The following is a 17,052-nucleotide window of genomic DNA, read 5'->3' on the forward strand; positions in this document are numbered from 1 at the left end:
CTTTTTCGCAGTGGGTGAGAAAGGTTTTTTAACTCATGCTTTCATGCAGAATGGAGAGACGTTTATGACATGATAGAAGTCAGTAACTGAGCAGTGGTGTACAATGACAAACAATGTGAAAAACGTCCATTGAAAAAAAAAATTCATGTTGCTCGTGTGACATAATCCACATGTCTGTTATCCAGCTGCTTGCTTGAAACATGCAAAACAATTTATTTTTTCCTAAAATATTGTTAAATAGTTGCTTCCAGAATTATAAGCATACACATAAACAGGAAACAAAAAGAATCACAGAAATGAGTTTTTGAACTGAAAATACTCCCCACCCCCCATCATCTTCTCTTCATTCGTTAGTCAAGAGTCCTGTCTTTAAGTCACATGTCTTTGGGGTGTGCGAAAAACATGAACTACAGTACAAGCACAACTGTGACACTGCAAACTAAAAATAAAAAGTTTATTGATCATAGTCAGACTTGTTCACTGGCTAACCTGGGCTGTAACCAAGGGCCCTGAAAATAATCTCAATGCAATATCTGGAAAAAAGGTGTTGTTTATTTTTCAAACAAATGTTATTGAGTCATCTTTAACCCCTTTACTGTAATCCCTGAAATAACTCGCCTGCTGTTAAACCCACGCACACCATCATTCCTGACTTTAGTTTTCTTGTGAGCAGAAGCTAGTGACAGAGGATGGCTGAACAGGATTTGTGGTAGCAAGTTGAGCTGAATACGGGTTATCAGAGAGTAAAGCACGTGAAGAAGAAATCAATTTACCTTATAAAATAACAAGTGACAAATCTTCAGAAATCGCCAGTAACAGGATAACAGCATCAAACTCTAGTGATAGTGATGCATACTGAAGTGACAATTTTACTCAAACGGTAAACTGTGATGCCACTTCTGAATATGAGTGGTGTGAGAAGAGTTTCGGGCAACTTTCAGAACTGCCATTCATTGTGTCTCCAGGGTGTAACACAGATGTATCGGGAGCCCATCATCCCTTATAGAAATTCAGCCTGTGCATAAGTGACAGAGACTAAGCCCAGCATACGTATGTGTATAGTCACTGATCTAACAGCACACATTGAAACTAAATTACAGGGCGCACATGTGGCCTGATGTCAGTTATGCTAGCTTTCTTTGCACTTCTTGAATATCATGCCATAATTCAAAAGCCTGAATTTGAAATGTCCTGGTCCATCAAATCTTCTAGTGACATAACCTTGTGGACTGTACACTTATGTTTTGAAAAGATCATTTGGCAATGAAACAATAACTGTCTTGTATAATTACTGATTTGGCAGTAGCTTTAGTAAAGTGTTTTGATAGCTTGGCAAAATTATCTTTAGTCTGCAAATGGCAAAAATCTAAAACAGCTGATGTAATTTCCGTTTTATTTAATTTTGAAAATGTATTTGTTTTTTTTATTTTTGTTTTAAGATTTTCTTTATTTTAATTGTTGAGAATACCTCATACTATAAAATAATTTGATGCCAGAATACATTTTATCTTCCCTCTCTCCTTCTGTCTCCTTCACTCTCACTCAAAATAGATAGTAGGAAGAATCACCCCTCTTTTAACATTTGATGTGACATACCCTCCCTGCAGAGAGATCATTTGCTGTTCTTGTTCTATTTATTGTTCACAATCTCAGACAATGTTTCTGTAATTTTTGTGGCTATCCATACACCCATTGCATACTCTCACACTACTAGTTGTGTACTGGCTATTCAAGTCTACTGTAGGTGACACCTAAGCTTTGGTATTGCATACTAGGTTTCTGTGTTCTCTTCAGTATAGCTAGATTAGGCTTCAAGCCCAGGCCCCCACTCCCCCATGTCTGCCCCGATACTGAGTAACATGTCAAAATCACTATTGTCTGCCAGAAACACATTCATGTTCAGTTGTTCTTCCTTTTGCCCATTTGTTTTGTTCTTAGTAAATGGTCTTGAACTTGCACATTATTTACTGAGCAGCGGAGTGGGCAGATCTTGGTTTTTTATAATTTCTTTGTATTATCTGAGGTTAGGTTGTAGTGCCTGTAAAATGTGCTAATTGAAAGTTGTCTTAAATTTGCTAACTGCGAGTTGTCTTAAATGTCACAAGCAGCTGTAATTTCTTTTTTGAATAACACTAATACAATTTAAATTTTGTTTCATGATTGTAAGCATATTTATTAGTCTTCCCTTAATTGCTAATTATTTACTCTTTATTTAAATTCCATCTAGTTTTCTGATTCATTATGTCGTATTTTTTATGTTTTGCTCTCAGACCAATGTGATTTATTAGGCAGTTAATGTTTTCTTACCTGTTGATTTAGATTTATAGTTCCTCCAGTATATGGTAACTATTCAGCTATACCCTATTTTTCTATTTTTTTTCTCCAGTAATTTAAAAATTAATCATTGTAGAAGAGAATTTAAATATTGTTTAGTATATTCTAGTCACACATATTCAAATAAAAAAATCCAATTCAGAATGGAGACTCTTCTGTCAATATTGGGTACAAAGCAGGTACCAACTTGGAACCACATGCCAGTTCATCATAGGGTACCCTGATATACAAAAAACTAATCTGTAAATTACCAGGTCTGTATCGAAGGAGTGACACTTCATAGGAGTGACATAAAAAAGGAGTGACATAAATACCGTATTAAAGGAGTGACATTTTATTGGAGTAACATAATGATGGAGTGACAAATTATGATTACAATTTTATTTAAAAAAAAAAAAAAAATTGAAAATTGTTGCTCCACAAAGGATTGCGGAACCATTACAATTTTTGTCCTCACACCAGAAATAATGATTGTTTTTTCGGGATCGTTGGTGCCGGTAGAAGTATCCTCTGAATGCTAGCTTATCTTTACCCATTTGGGATTTTACAAATTGATATTCTTCCATTATTATCTTGCTTCAACAGAGAGCAGGAACACAACTGAAAGTACGCTCGCCAAAAAAGTCGTTGTCGTCTTACCTACCACTTAGATGGTTGTTTGGATGGTGGTCACTCCTTCGAAATTTATATCTGAGGTTTCACTCCTTTGTTATGTCACTCCTATGACATGTCACTCCTTTGAATAGGACTGAAATTGCCAATTAACATAGCATATGAATGTTTGGGTGTGAGAGAAAAACAAGGAATATTTTAAGAGAAAACCCTGAAGACACCATGAATATGTAAACTCAATACAGACAACAACTAGTAGCAGGATTTAGACTCAGAATATTGAATCTGTGAGGGAGCATTAACCACTGCTATAATGTGCTACTCCAAGATTACAAAATGTGGGGACTAAAAGAATAAAAGAGACATACTGTAACAGCACCCCAATATTTATTATTTATCCAATACTCCTCTGTTTTGCCATAGTTGCATTGAATATTCCAAGATGTTGAGATGGTTAAACTAATAAGTTGCATAGTTACAGTTAAAGAAATGTCAAACTGAAAAACGTCCAAAAATTATAATTTTTTTTTTTTTGCAAAACCATTTGGAAAAGAATTATTTAAATTCTTTACCAAATATTCGATACTGTAGGTCAATTAAGAGTCTTACTCTTTACAAGCTGTCTTGCAACTTCCACTTTTGGAATGAATCAAATTACATTTCTTCCTGTTTCAGTCTTGCTGAGTTCTTCAGCAGTGCAATTTTGCATGATAACACAGGCAGCCTCTGTAATATTTAGTAAGTACATGGCTCTGCATTTGCAGGTATCTGCCTACTAGGAAAATATAATCCCTTTATCTTTTGAACTGGGAAAGGATAAATTTCTTTCAAGACTAAAGACTGACTCAAAATATGCACACTTTTGCTTTATATCACAGCATTTCCTTTTAAGCAGAATATGTTGAACCATGGACTCAGTAGTGAACCGGCAAAAAGTTTCAGGTCATTTTGACCTCCTCTTCCTCTTTGAAGTTCATAATTATAATTACAAATTTCTTAATGCTTCAAAAAGACTTCTTCTTTGATGGGTAAAGAGTTGTCTGCAGTGGATATATGAATAACTGAACTTGTTATACGAAGCAAAAATCCTTTTTGGCAAGTTTCTTCTTCTGTTTTGCACAATTGGGCTGTTTGTTTCAGATCCTTCAAAAGCAGATGATACCAAAACTTTATAAGTTTGTCTTCTGCTTTATCTGCTTGTGATGTTTCCTTAATTTATACATGAAATAGGCAGGCAACACCCCAACCTTACAGTATGTACAGTACTTGTTGTCTGGCAAATCCAGCACTGAATTTACTTAGAAATGTCTTGAATGGTAGCACCAGGCCGGAGAATTTAACTTCTATCAGCTCTCTATTTTTGGCAACTTGAGTTTGAGGAATGTTGTAATCTATAATGACTTTTATGGTATTTGTGGTTTTCCATTTTGATGTGAAACATTTTAACACTAGCAAAACAAATATGCACATCCAAGCTGCTACATGCGTAAATGTACAGCAGCCTTTATTTATACAGTATAGCAACTTTCTGTAGCATACACCAAGTCAGGTTGGATGGAGACCATCAGTGAACAGGTATTTTCAGGTCTCTAAAGAATGCTTGTTTGAATTCAAGTCCGGGCATTCACAGATCTGTCCCTAAGCAACTTTGCTTTGTGCTTAGGGTCACTATCATGTTGGAAGGCAAACCATTGTCCCAGTCTGAGATTTGGAGCAAGTTTTCATTAATAATTCTGCAATTTGCTCTGTTCGAGTTTTCCTTAATCCTGAGTAGTCTTCCAGTCCCTGGCACTGAACAATTACTCCAGAGCAAAATGTGGCCACCACCATCTTTCACTTAATGGTATTGCACAGGTGATGAACAATGCCTGGTTTTCTTCAGACGTTATGCTAATCTTGGTTTAATCAGACCTTAGACTCTTGTTTCTCACTGTCTAAGAGCTCTTTAGGTGCCTTTTTTCCAAACTTCAAGAGGGCTTCCTTGTGTCATTTACTGAGAAAACTGATGGAGTATTGCAGTGAAGGTTGTCCTTCTGGAAGTTTCTGCCATCTCCTCATAAGTTCCCTGGAGCTTAGCCAGAGTGACCATTGATTTCTGGGTCACCTGTCTTACCATTGTGCTTCTCCCACAATTGCTCAGTTTGGCTGGTGGCCAGGTCTAGGAAGAGCTGTGGATGTTCCTAATTTGTTCCTTTTAACAATTATGGAGACTACTGTGCCCTTAGTAACCTTCAGTACTGTGGAAATATCTTTGTAGCCTATCCCAGATGTGTGCCTCAACACAATCCTGTTTTTGAAGGCAATTCATTTGATCTTATGGCTTAGCTTTTGCTCTGATACCTGTTGTCAACTGTTGAACCACATGTAACTATAATAATAATAATAATATTATTATTATTTACATTTATATAGAGCTGTTCTCATTACTCAAAGCACTTTTCATAATGAGTGGGTAGCCACTTTAGCCACCACCAATGTGTAGCATCTACCTGGGTGATGCAATGGCAGCCATTTTTGCTAGAGTATGCTAACCACACACAAGCTATTAGGTGGTGAAGTAGTAAGAGAGATAGCCAATTAGAGACAGGAGATGACTGGTGGGCCAGAATGATTAGGCCCTGGACAGCAATTTAGCCTGGACATTGAGATACAGTCTGTTCTTTACAAAGGATGCTTAGGGATCTTTAATGACCACAGAGAGTCAGGACTTCAGTTTAACATCTCACCTGAAGGACGGGGCCATTTTTACAGAGCAGTGTCCCCATCACTGCACTGGGATTCACATTCAGACCACAGGGTAAGTGGTCCCTGTTGGCCTTACCAACAGCTCTTCTAGCATCAACCCAAGCTTTTCCTAGATGGTCTCCCATCCAAGTACTGTCCAGGCCCAAACAAGCTTAGCTTCAGGTGGATGACCTTTTCTGAAGTGCATGTGGTATAGACAGATGTGTGCCTTTCCTATTCATGTCCAGTCAATTGAATTGACCAAAGATGGGATGCAAAGAGGGTGTAGAAGCATCTCTCAACAATCCTCAACAGAATGGAATGCATCCAAGCCAAGTGTCATAGTAAAGGATTTGAATACTTCAGTCAATGTATTATTTCAGTTTTTATTTTACATACATTTGAAATGTTCTGTTTTTGCTTTCCTCTCATGGGATATTAAGTGTTGCTTTATGTGGAAAAAAATGAAAGTAACCGATTTCAGCATAAGGCTGCAACATAACAATATGTGAAGAAAATGAAGAGGTCTTAATACTTTCTGAACCCATTGTATTTGCCTGTTAGTCTGTTACATATGTTGTTTTTACACTTTTGCCTTGTCCAGTTTTTTGAGTCCAGAGAAGAGATTTACCAACACAATTGAGACATCAAATGTTAAGAGCTACTAAAGATGGATTTTCATCTATGCTGCCTGGAGACATGCTGAGCTCATTATGTCCTTGCTTTTTTGAAGTGGTGCAGTGAATCTAAGCAACCGTAACTAATAATTTTCAAGACAAGAATACTTTTATATGAAGGACTAGGACCACTGGCTGAGACCAATAACACAGTGCAATCAAGATATGAGCATGGAAACTTTCTGTTAGTTGACCTTCCTAACATCTGCTGCTACAGCAAGAATCCCCGGTGATGCATGTTTGTTAACAGTTTCAAAAGAAAAAAAAAACAATTTTGAAATGAAAGTAAGCATGATTTGTAAGTACTATACACCTTAAAGATTTCTTCTCAGTGTTTATTATGAGCTTCTAGGCTTGCCTTTAATTTTGCGTTCAAAAAATAGTGAATAGGTGAAATTTTTTTTCATTTTACTATACACTACCTTTTTTTGATATGGAATAATTTTTATTACGTTTTAAACTGACATTTTGTGTTGATTATTTTCCTAAGTGGTTCATCGGCTTTACCTTTAAGTTAATGTTTTACTGTTGTTTAATAATTTCTCTGAATTTAACCATCTAAGCTATAATGTATATAAAATGATAAAAAGGATAATAAAATAATTAATCTATAATTAATAATTGTATTTTTGATTCTCTTATAATGATTCTCTGACTTAATGCAAAACTATTTTTTCTGAATTCATTGTTTCTTTCCCATCTTATGCATTAATAACTTTCACAGTGCAGTATCTCCTTTCTCTCGTATTATTTCATTGTTATAATTTTACAAATTTGGCTTATCATTGCTAACCTTTTTCACGTCACAACTGCCATCACCATCTGCCATTAGTTTACAACATATGGATTTCTTGAGGAATGAGGAGATCCTGTCTTAATTATCAATGTTTATGTAGCTGTTACACTTTATATGCTGTATATGGAAGTCGATCAGTTAATAGAAGTATTCAGTGACTGGGCAAACAAAGAGTAGGTTTCTATAGCCCAAGGACATTAGCACACTATGGTGCAGGAGGGCCAAGTGGTTTAGATTGTTGGTATTCTTCAGAGTAGTGGAAGGTCACAGTGCACCTTTAGAATGTCTGCTAGCATGTTTTATGCTTACGTAGGTAGCATGTGCTGGTAGGTATGGTTACTAAACTGCAGCATGTTCTCCTGTTTGCTACTAGGATACCTTTTCTTTTTTTGCTCTTGCTTTTTCTCTCTCTCTACGTGGTCCAACAGATGCAGAGTGGACTATGCTTTTTCTGTTTTTTGTTTTTTTTTTAGCCATTGTAATTCAGTGTTTGTTAAAGGAAATAAAGTAAAAAAGGAATTTGAAGAGAGGACACTGTGAACTTTTTTCAACTAAATAAGACCTATTGTATTTAGGCAATACAAAGTACAATAGTCATTAGTTCACTTGTACATTGTGCTCACATCCCATAAAGCAAACTCCAAGATGTAAGTGACCCATGTAAGGAAGACTTACATTATTATTCCTTTTCTGAGGAATTCTACATACTTTGAAATAGAGGGATACTTCTGTGTGGCACTAAAATACATTTAATACAGTATTGAACGCATCACAGTAAGTCGCTAGAAAATAAAAAGTGTGCATTCAAATTATTCAATAAAACAAATAATAATGTACTAAAACATCAGAAAAAGCAAGCAGGGGCTTCTGGATGCTTACATTTGGAAAGCCAAACTCCAGTAAAAAACTCAAGAGAGAGAAGTGTTTTAAGCACACACACTCATCTGTTTTAAATACAATGTTTTTAAAACTAACAATTTTCTTTTACGAAAATTAAATTATTGAATAATATAACACTCTGTATATGTGCAAGCTTAAAAAGCAGCCCGTCTATATAGAAACTTTTTTCATGGAATGGCACCATGATCCTTTCCAGGTCACTCATTTTGCACAGTGGTAACTGGTAGTGGTGAGCTGTAAATCCACAAGGTCTGGATTACAAAGGCCTTCAGAAACACTCTCCTTACAGCGCAAGTTAAACAAAGAACTCTCCTTGATGTTTGCACTGGGATTTTCTGTAAGCAATACTAAACAGCTGGTTTCTCTTTCACTCACTCCCCAACATACCTCTTCTTCTTCTTTTGGCTGCTCCCGTTAGGGGTTGCCACAGCGGATCATCTTCTTCCATATCTTTCTGTCCTCTGCATCTTGCTCTGTTACACCCATCACCTGCATGTCCTCTCTCACCACATCCATAAACCTTTGCTTAGGCCTTCCTCTTTTCCTCTTCCCTGGCAGCTCTATCTTTAGCATTCTTCTCCCAATATACTCAGCATCTCTCCTCTGCACATGTCCAAACCAACGCAATCTCACCTCTCTGACTTTGTCTCCCAGCCATCCAACTTGAGCTGACCCTCTAATGTCCTCATGTCTAATCCTATCCATCCTCGTTACACCCAGTGCAAATCTTAGCATCTTTAACTCTGCCACCTCCAGCTCTGTCTCCTGCTTTCTGGTCAGTGCCACCATCTCCAACTCATATAACATAGCTGGTCTCACTACCGTCCTGTAGACCTTCCCTTTCACTCTTGCTGATACCCATCTGTCACAAATTACTCCTGACACTCTTCTCCACCCATTCCACCCTGTGTGCACTCTCTTTTTCACGTCTCCACAATCCCCATTACTCTGTACTGTTGATTCCAAGTATTTAAACTCCTCCACCTTCGCCAACTCTACTCCCTGCATCCTCACCATTCCACTGATCTCCCTCTCATTTACACACATGTATTCTGTCTTGTTCCTACTGACCTTCATTCATCTCCTCTCTAGAGCATATCTCCACCTGGGTCCAGGGTCTCCTCAACTTGCTCCCTACTATCGCTACAGATCACAATGTCATCAGCAAACATCAGAGTCCACGGGGACTCCTGTCTAATCTCATCTGTCAACCTGTCCATCACCACTGCAAATAAGAAAGGGCTCAGAGCCGATCTCTGATGTAATCCCATCTCCAACTTGAATGTATCCGTGACTCCTACCGCAGACCTCACCACTGTCACACTTCCCTCATACATATCCTATACAACTCTTACGTACCTCTCTGCCACTCCCGACTTCCTCGTACAATACCACAGCTCCTTTCGAGGCACCCTGTTATATGCTTTCTCCAGGTCCACAAAGACGCAATGCAACTCCTTCTGGCCTTCTCTAAACTTCTCCATCAGCATCATCAGAGCAAACATTGCATCTGTGGTGCTCTTTCTTGGCATGAAACTATACTGCTGCTCACTAATCATCACCTCACTTCTTAACCTAGCTTCCACTACTCTTTCCCATAACTTCACGCTGTGGCTTATCAATTTTATTCCCCTGTAGATACTGCAGTCCTGCAAATCACCCTTATTCTTAAATATTGGCACCAGTACACTTCTTCTTCACTCCTCAGGCATCCTCTCACTTTCCAAGATTCCATTAAACAATCTGGTTAAAAACTCCACTGACATCTCACCTAAACACCTCCATGCTTCCATAGGTATGTCATCTGGACCAGCGGCCTTTCCATTTTTCATCCTCTTCATAGCTGTCCTTATTTCCTCCTTGCTAATCAGTTGCACTTCCTGATTCACTATCTCCACATCAGCCAACCACTTCTCTCTGTCGTTCTCTTCATTCATCAGCCTCTCAAAGTACTCTTTCCATCTGCTCAACACACTCTCCTCGCTTGTGAGTACATTTCCATCTTTATCCTTTATCACCCTAACCTGCTGCACATCTTTCCCAGTTCGGTCCTTCTGTCTAGCCAATCGGTACAGGTCCTTTTCTCCCTCCTTAGTGTCCAACCTCTCATACAACTCATCATACTCCTATTCTTTAGCCTTCGTCACCTCTCTCTTCACCTTGCGCCTTATCTCCTTGTATTCTTGTCTACTTTCTGCATCTCTCTGACTATTCCACTTCTTCTTTGCCATCCTCTTCCTCTGTATACTCTCCTCTATTTCCTCATTCCACTACCAAGTTTCCTTTTCCTCCTTCTTCTTTCCAGATGTCACGCCAAGCACCCTTCTTGCTGTCACCCATACTACATCTGCTGTAATTTCCCAGCTGTCTGGTAATTCTTCACTGCCACCCAGTGCCTGTCTCACCTCATCCCTAAACTCAACCTTGCAGTCTTCCTTTTTCAACTTCCACCATTTGATCCTTGGCTCTGCCCTCACTCTCTTCCTCTTCTTGATCTCCAACGTCATCTTACAGACCACCATCCTATGCTGCTTAACTACACTTTCCCCTGCCACCACCTTCACCAATCTCCTTCAGATCAACTGTTCTGCATAGGATGTAATCTACCTGTGTGCATCTTCCTCCACTCTTGTACGTAACCCTATGTTCCTCCCTCTTCTTAAAATACGTATTCACCACAGCCATGTCCATCCTTTTGGCAAAATCCACTATCCTCTGACCTTCTTCATTCCTCTCCTTGACACCATCCCTACCCATCACCTCCTTGTCTCCACTGTTCTCTTCACCAACTTCTTTCTCACCCATTGCACACCCAACTTGCGGTGCATATGCACTAACAACATTCATCATCACACCTCCAATTTCCAGCTTCATAATCATTATTCTGTCTGACACTCTTTTCACCTCCAAAACACTCTTGACATACTGTTCCTTCAGAATAACTCCTACCCCATTTCTCCTCCCATCCACACCATGATAGAACAATTTGAATCCACCTCCAATCTACCTGGCCTTACTCCCCTTCCATTTAGTCTCTTGCACGCACAATACTGTATATCAACCTTCCTTCTCTCCATCATATCTGGTAACTCTCTCCCCTTACCAGTCATACTGCCAACATTCAAAGTTCCTACCCTCAGTTCTACTCTCTTTACTTTCCTCCTCTCCTCCTGCCTCCGGACACGTCTCCCTCCTCTTCTTCTCCTTTTTCTTCTTCGACCAACAGTAGCCCAATTTCCGCCAGCACCCTGTTGGTTAACAGTACTGGTGGCGGTCGTTGTTAACCCGGGGCTCGACCAATCCAGTATGGAAATTTGTATTTTTGTCCATATATTGATTTGGCAAAATTTTACACCGGATGCCCTTCCTGACGTAACCCTCCCCATTTATCCGTGCTTGTTTTGCTGTGGACTCGCACCTTCACCTCTGTACAAACCATCAATATTTATAATGGTTAAAGAAGTAAGTGCTCACTGACATTGACAGCTATTATATATAAGTATTCCTTATAGAAAATTCTGACATTTCTTAGTGTGCTCGTACTATACTGTAATATTCTTTAGGTTGAGGTAGCGATACACTCGGAATAACGTTTCGAATGCTGTTTATTTTGAACCCTGTTTAACCAACTCTCCATACAGCGTGCTTTTTAAACCACACCCTTCCCTCTGGATGTCATACGTCCCAAACGATGCAGACCATAGCAATCAATACCTGAACACAGTAATCGACAAAAGCATTATTGAACAATCATATACAACATTTTCCCCCCTCCCCCACCAATTGAATTAAGTGTGAAAAGAGGTCAGAAAGTCTTGGAAGCGGGCAGGCCTTGTACACAGTTTTGCTGCTCGAGATATTGGGGTTCCACTCCTAGCAATGGGTTGAGGATCCGTGTTCTGGGGAAGAAGAAGGGGGGCCTGGGTCAACCAAGTTGTGTCATCTGAGCTAGGGTTGCCCTTGATGATGGTATCAGATCCTGAAGGGGCTGGCACCTTGCACAGCCTGCTGGTGTGCCACCGAGACCCATCCACTAACTAAAAGGTTACAGGTCCAAGCTGGCTGTTAATCTGAAGGGGTGATGACCAGAAGGAGTGAAGCTTGCCAGAGTGACGTGGGCGGCAGACCCTAACCTAGTCCATCACCTTGAAATTGGGAATCCGTATTCTCCTCTTCCTGTTGAACTCATGCTGGGACTTTGCTTGTCATTTTTGCACTGTTGACTCAACTGACTTGGTGGGTGAAAAAGTTGTAGGGGGACGAAGCCTACGCAAGGGTAGTTCCAGCTCATGGCCTAGCATAAGTTTGGCTGGGGAAGACTCAGCAGAGCGTTGTTTTTGCTGTGTACAGTTACCATTTCCAGGGTCCGCCACTGACCTGCACCATTTTGCAAAATGGTTGGGTTTTCGACACTGCCTACATATTTGTCCTTGTGCAGGGCAGTCCATGGCACAAGGCACAAGTCTAGTAGAGCCGCAATTGCCACAGCGCTGGCGAGACCGAGCTGTATGAGGCCTCATCTGCTATACTGATGCTTGAGACTGACAGTCAGATGCACAGTTACACTCTGCGCCCAGTGGCTCAATCAGTGTGGCATCTGATGCCGGCAGTAATATTGATAATGTTGAGTTAGCAGTTCAATGTTTTAATGACTATTGTACTGATATTTTGAATAAGATTGCTCCTCTTAAAATCAGGCAGCGTTCTGTTACCCACTCAGTTCCTTGGATGAATAACTCCATTCTTAATCTTAGGCGTTCCTGCCGAAAAGCGGAGCGCCTATGAAAGTCTACTAATCTGGAAGTTCATCATTCATACTTAAAGAATTTACTTGCTTCTTTTAATTCTTTGGTTAGAGATGCTAGAACATCATATTTTTCTAATCTTATTCAGACTCACTTTGTGCCTTCTTAGAAAAGCAGCGGCTCTTTGATTATTTTCAGTCTGGTTTTCGGAGGCGACATTCTACAGAAACAGCTCTTCTAAAAGTTATTAATGATCTTTTAATTGCTGCTGATACAGGCAGGTGCTCTGTGCTTGTACTGTTAGATCTTACCGCAGCTTTTGATATGGTGAACCATCGGCTCTTAATTAATAGATTAGAGCTGTTAGGTGTCTGGCTCTGCTTTGGACTGGTTCTCCTCTTATTTGTCAAATAGGAGTTTCTCAGTTGGTGTGACTGGCTTTTCATCCAACTCTGCTCCTTTGAGATGTGGAGTGCCACAGGGCTCGGTTCTTGGACCTATACTTTTCTCTATATATATTTTTCTCCTATCACAGATTCTTAACTCTTTTAAGGACATCTCATATCATCTATATGCAGATGATATACAGCTTTATTTTTCATTTAAGCCTAACCAAATTAATACTTTGGTCACTTTGGTTGATTGTCTGTCTCAGGTTAACGACTGGCTCAGTAGTAATTACCTGCAGTTGAATTCAGGAAAAACTGAGGTACTAATTGTTGCTCCTCCTGTTCTTCATTCTGAGATTAGTTTAAAATTATCTTCTGTCTCTCCTGTTATTAAGTCGAGTCTACGTAACCTTGGGGTTATTTTTGACCAGTCTCTGACACTTGATGAATATGTAAGGTCAGTCAACCGATCATGTTTCTTTCATTTAAGAAATCTCTCAAAACTAAGAAATGTTGTTTCAAAATCAGAATTGGAGATGCTTGTTCATTCTGTTATTTCCTCACGGCTTGATTACTGTAATGCTCTCTATATGGGTCTGAGCAAGTCCTCTCTCTCACACCTTCAGTTTGTTCAAAATGCCGCTGCCAGGCTCCTAACTTGCACTAGCCGGAGTGATCATATCACCCCCATTTTGCACACACACTGCACTGGCTCCCAGTGTTTTATAGAATTCATTTTAAAGTTTTGGTACTTACTTTCAGAGCTTTGCATGGACAAGCTCCTGTGTACCTAACCAGCCTGCTCAAATGCTATACAACTTGTTGGGCTCTCAGATCTGGGCAACAGGGCCTTCTAGTTGTCCCACGCACTCTTCTAAAAACCCATGGGGATTGTGCCTTTCAGTCCGTGGCACCAAGACTATGGAATAGCCTGCCTTGTGGTCTGCGTGGAGTCGAGTCTGTTGATTCTTTTAAAAAACAACTAAAAACATTTCTTTTTAAAGAAGCTTTTAATCCGTGCTGAATAGTTCCAGTTTGTTTATTTATTGTTTTTGTTGGTTTTGTTTATGTTTTGTTTTAACTGTTGTATTTGTACTGTATTTGCTGTTCAGTGCTCTGTGACCTTTTGTCTGTGAAGGGCGCTATATAAATAAACTACTACTACTACTGTCTAAACAGCAGTTACGGGATTTGCAGGAGGCATCTGTGTTTCAGCTATTTTATATGCACATTAAGAAGCTGATTCTATTTGGCACGCAATAGTCAACGCTTTACAGAGTGTCAAGTCATCATCCTCCAAAAGAAACCAAATTTACAAGACTTGGCTAAACCCTTTAAGTCAGCCACATACTGCAAAATAGACTCACCAACACGTTGTGTCCGCTGACGGAACTGTAGCCGTTTCGAAAGGACGCTCTGCTTTTTTGTAAAGTGCCCGTCAAGAAGCCCAATTGCGACTTCGTATGTGTCAGCGTCGCCGAGAGTCTAGAAGACTCGTAGTCCTTCTGAGCCGAGGCAATGCAGGAGAATAGCTCTTTTTCTAGCACTAGCAACTCCAAACCCACAGCAAGCAAGTACGTTTGAAATGAAAACTTCCATCTGCCTCACGGAACGGGCGTTTCACCCGGCTGAGGCAAGAAAGGCTCGGGGGGTGGCAGCGAAACAAAGGGAACATTTTCAGCCATCCTCGTTCGCCAATTGTAATGTTCTTTAGGTTGAAGTAGCAACACACTCAGAATAACGTTTCGAATGCTGTTTATTTTGAACCCTGTTTAACCAACTTTCCATATAGCGTGTTTTTTAAACCACACCCTCCCTCAGGATGTCATACATTCCAAAAGACTTAGACTATAACAATCAATACCTGAACATAAAGTAATTGACAAAAGCATTATTGAACAAGGGCGGCACGGTGGCGCAGTGGTAGCACTGCTGTCTTGCAGTTACGAGACCTGGGTTCGCTTCCCGGGTCCTCCCTGCGTGGAGTTTGCATGTTCTCCCCGTGTCTATGTGGGTTTCCTCCGGGCGCTCTGGTTTGCTCCCACAGTCCAAAGACTTGCAGGTTAGGTGGATTGGCGATTCTAAATTGGCCCTAGTGTGCGCTTGGTGTGTGTGTCCTGTGGTGGGTTGGCACCCTGCCTGGGATTGGTGCCTGCCATGTGGCCTGTGTTGGCTGGGATTGGCTCCAGCAGACCCCCGTGACCCTGTAGTTAGGATATAGCGGGTTGGATAATGGATGGATTATTGAACAATCATATACACTCTGGTGTCTCAGTCTTACTAAAGTATTCTCTCTCTCTTCTTAGTTTACGCACTGCTTGACAGTAACCTCACTTGTTTTCACGCCCATATAACAAAAGTTGCAACTCCCAGTGTGAGAACTCTTGCTGTATTTATGAATTCTGATCATGCATGGAATTAGAGAGCACAAAATGAGGAGGATGATCGAATGAGGGTTTCCAAACCTGTTTTGTCTGGGAGAATCAGTGATCACTTTTGTATAACACTTGATTTGATTCAGTTGTGCAAATTTGATTTCTAGAATCAACTTGCAGTTTGTGGAGGAGGCTATGTTGAAATCTTGTTTTTTTCTTTAAAACAAATTGTGATTGGGAGTAGGGTGTAGGAGGGTACAGGTTTATGGTATTAATAGTTTTTTAAATGTCCTAAATGGTTTTTAAACTCAAATGAGCTCAATGTTTAAACAGTTTTTAATCACATTCTGAGCCTATTCATTTTGGTAGATCCGGGAAGGTGAAATGTAAAGCAAGAAATATCTCTAGTCGTACAATTATACATCTTAGACAAAATCACTGCTAGAGTATGCAAAACTTCATATTCCCTTATTGACTTAATGTTTAGAAATGCTAAACTAAATACAATTTTAAGAAATAAAGTATTAATGTATTAAACAGGAAGACATTACACAGCACATCTATAATAAATGGTAAAATAGTCTTTATTCTGACATACTATTTGACTGGATATGAGAACAGTAAATCTGAGAATCTTTTTTTTACTTATTTATTTTTTTTTTTACCTCAATAGGAATTTCCTTTCATCATGAAATTATGTGTTTGTTGAATTTTTGTGTTAGCAACTTGAATCTGATGGTAAGGGCCAACATAAATGAGGTTTATATTGAACAAGGCTGGCTTTAAATATTTCTTCAGTTCCTTCAATATTTCTTCTTTCATACAATTGTTGTTGGGTAACTTAGCTCATTAGATAACTGAAAAAAAGTAAAAAAGTGTTATTTGGTCACTTGCTTAGGTGACATTTGTCTGATATTAGACTTTGATTGACCTGAAAACATTTAGTGTTAAATATCAGAAAGGGACAATATACTTTCATTACAATATGAAAAAGTTAAGTTTGGCGAGTCTCATGCAGAGACCATTTTGAGGGTACACTTAGAACTAGTAGTGGAAAGGAATGTTTATTCTCAAGGATTTTATTTCCTTCGACAGAATGGGGGAACATCCAGAGTAAGAAGCTCAGTGTCATTTCCACCCTGTAGAACATTGTCATTTGACCCCAAGATGAGAGATACACATGATGGCAGTCCTGCTACTTTATGTTTTCTGTTCAGTGAGCCTAGAGGACACCACTACACTGAAAATTCATTACTTGCTTTAGTTTACAACTCTGCCAGTTTAACTGGGTCTGCTGGCTGGATCCCCAACTGTTTTTATGCATGTTGTCTGTTCCTTTTACAGTAGCCATGGAAATTGTAGACCACTAGCATCCAGACATAAATAAATGTTTGTGATAAAGTTAATGTGTTAAGGATTGATGTAATGAAGTCCCAGGATTGAGGTATTATGTTCAAGTGCATAGTGAACAGCCTGTACCTCTCTTGACATGGGCATAAG

The 17,052-nt window shown here is 39.5% G+C and overlaps 1 protein-coding gene across 1 annotated transcript in view; it reads left to right on the plus strand.

Annotated features, from left to right (window-relative positions):
* The window catches only part of LOC114645596 (pyroglutamylated RF-amide peptide receptor-like), a 95,577-nt gene that overhangs the window by 14,926 nt on the left and 63,599 nt on the right, over window positions 1-17,052 (plus strand). The gene's annotated exons all lie outside the window — the stretch shown is intronic.

Source organism: Erpetoichthys calabaricus, chromosome 2 (assembly GCF_900747795.2).
Source record: "Erpetoichthys calabaricus chromosome 2, fErpCal1.3, whole genome shotgun sequence".
Classification (NCBI taxonomy): Eukaryota; Metazoa; Chordata; class Cladistia; order Polypteriformes; family Polypteridae; genus Erpetoichthys; species Erpetoichthys calabaricus.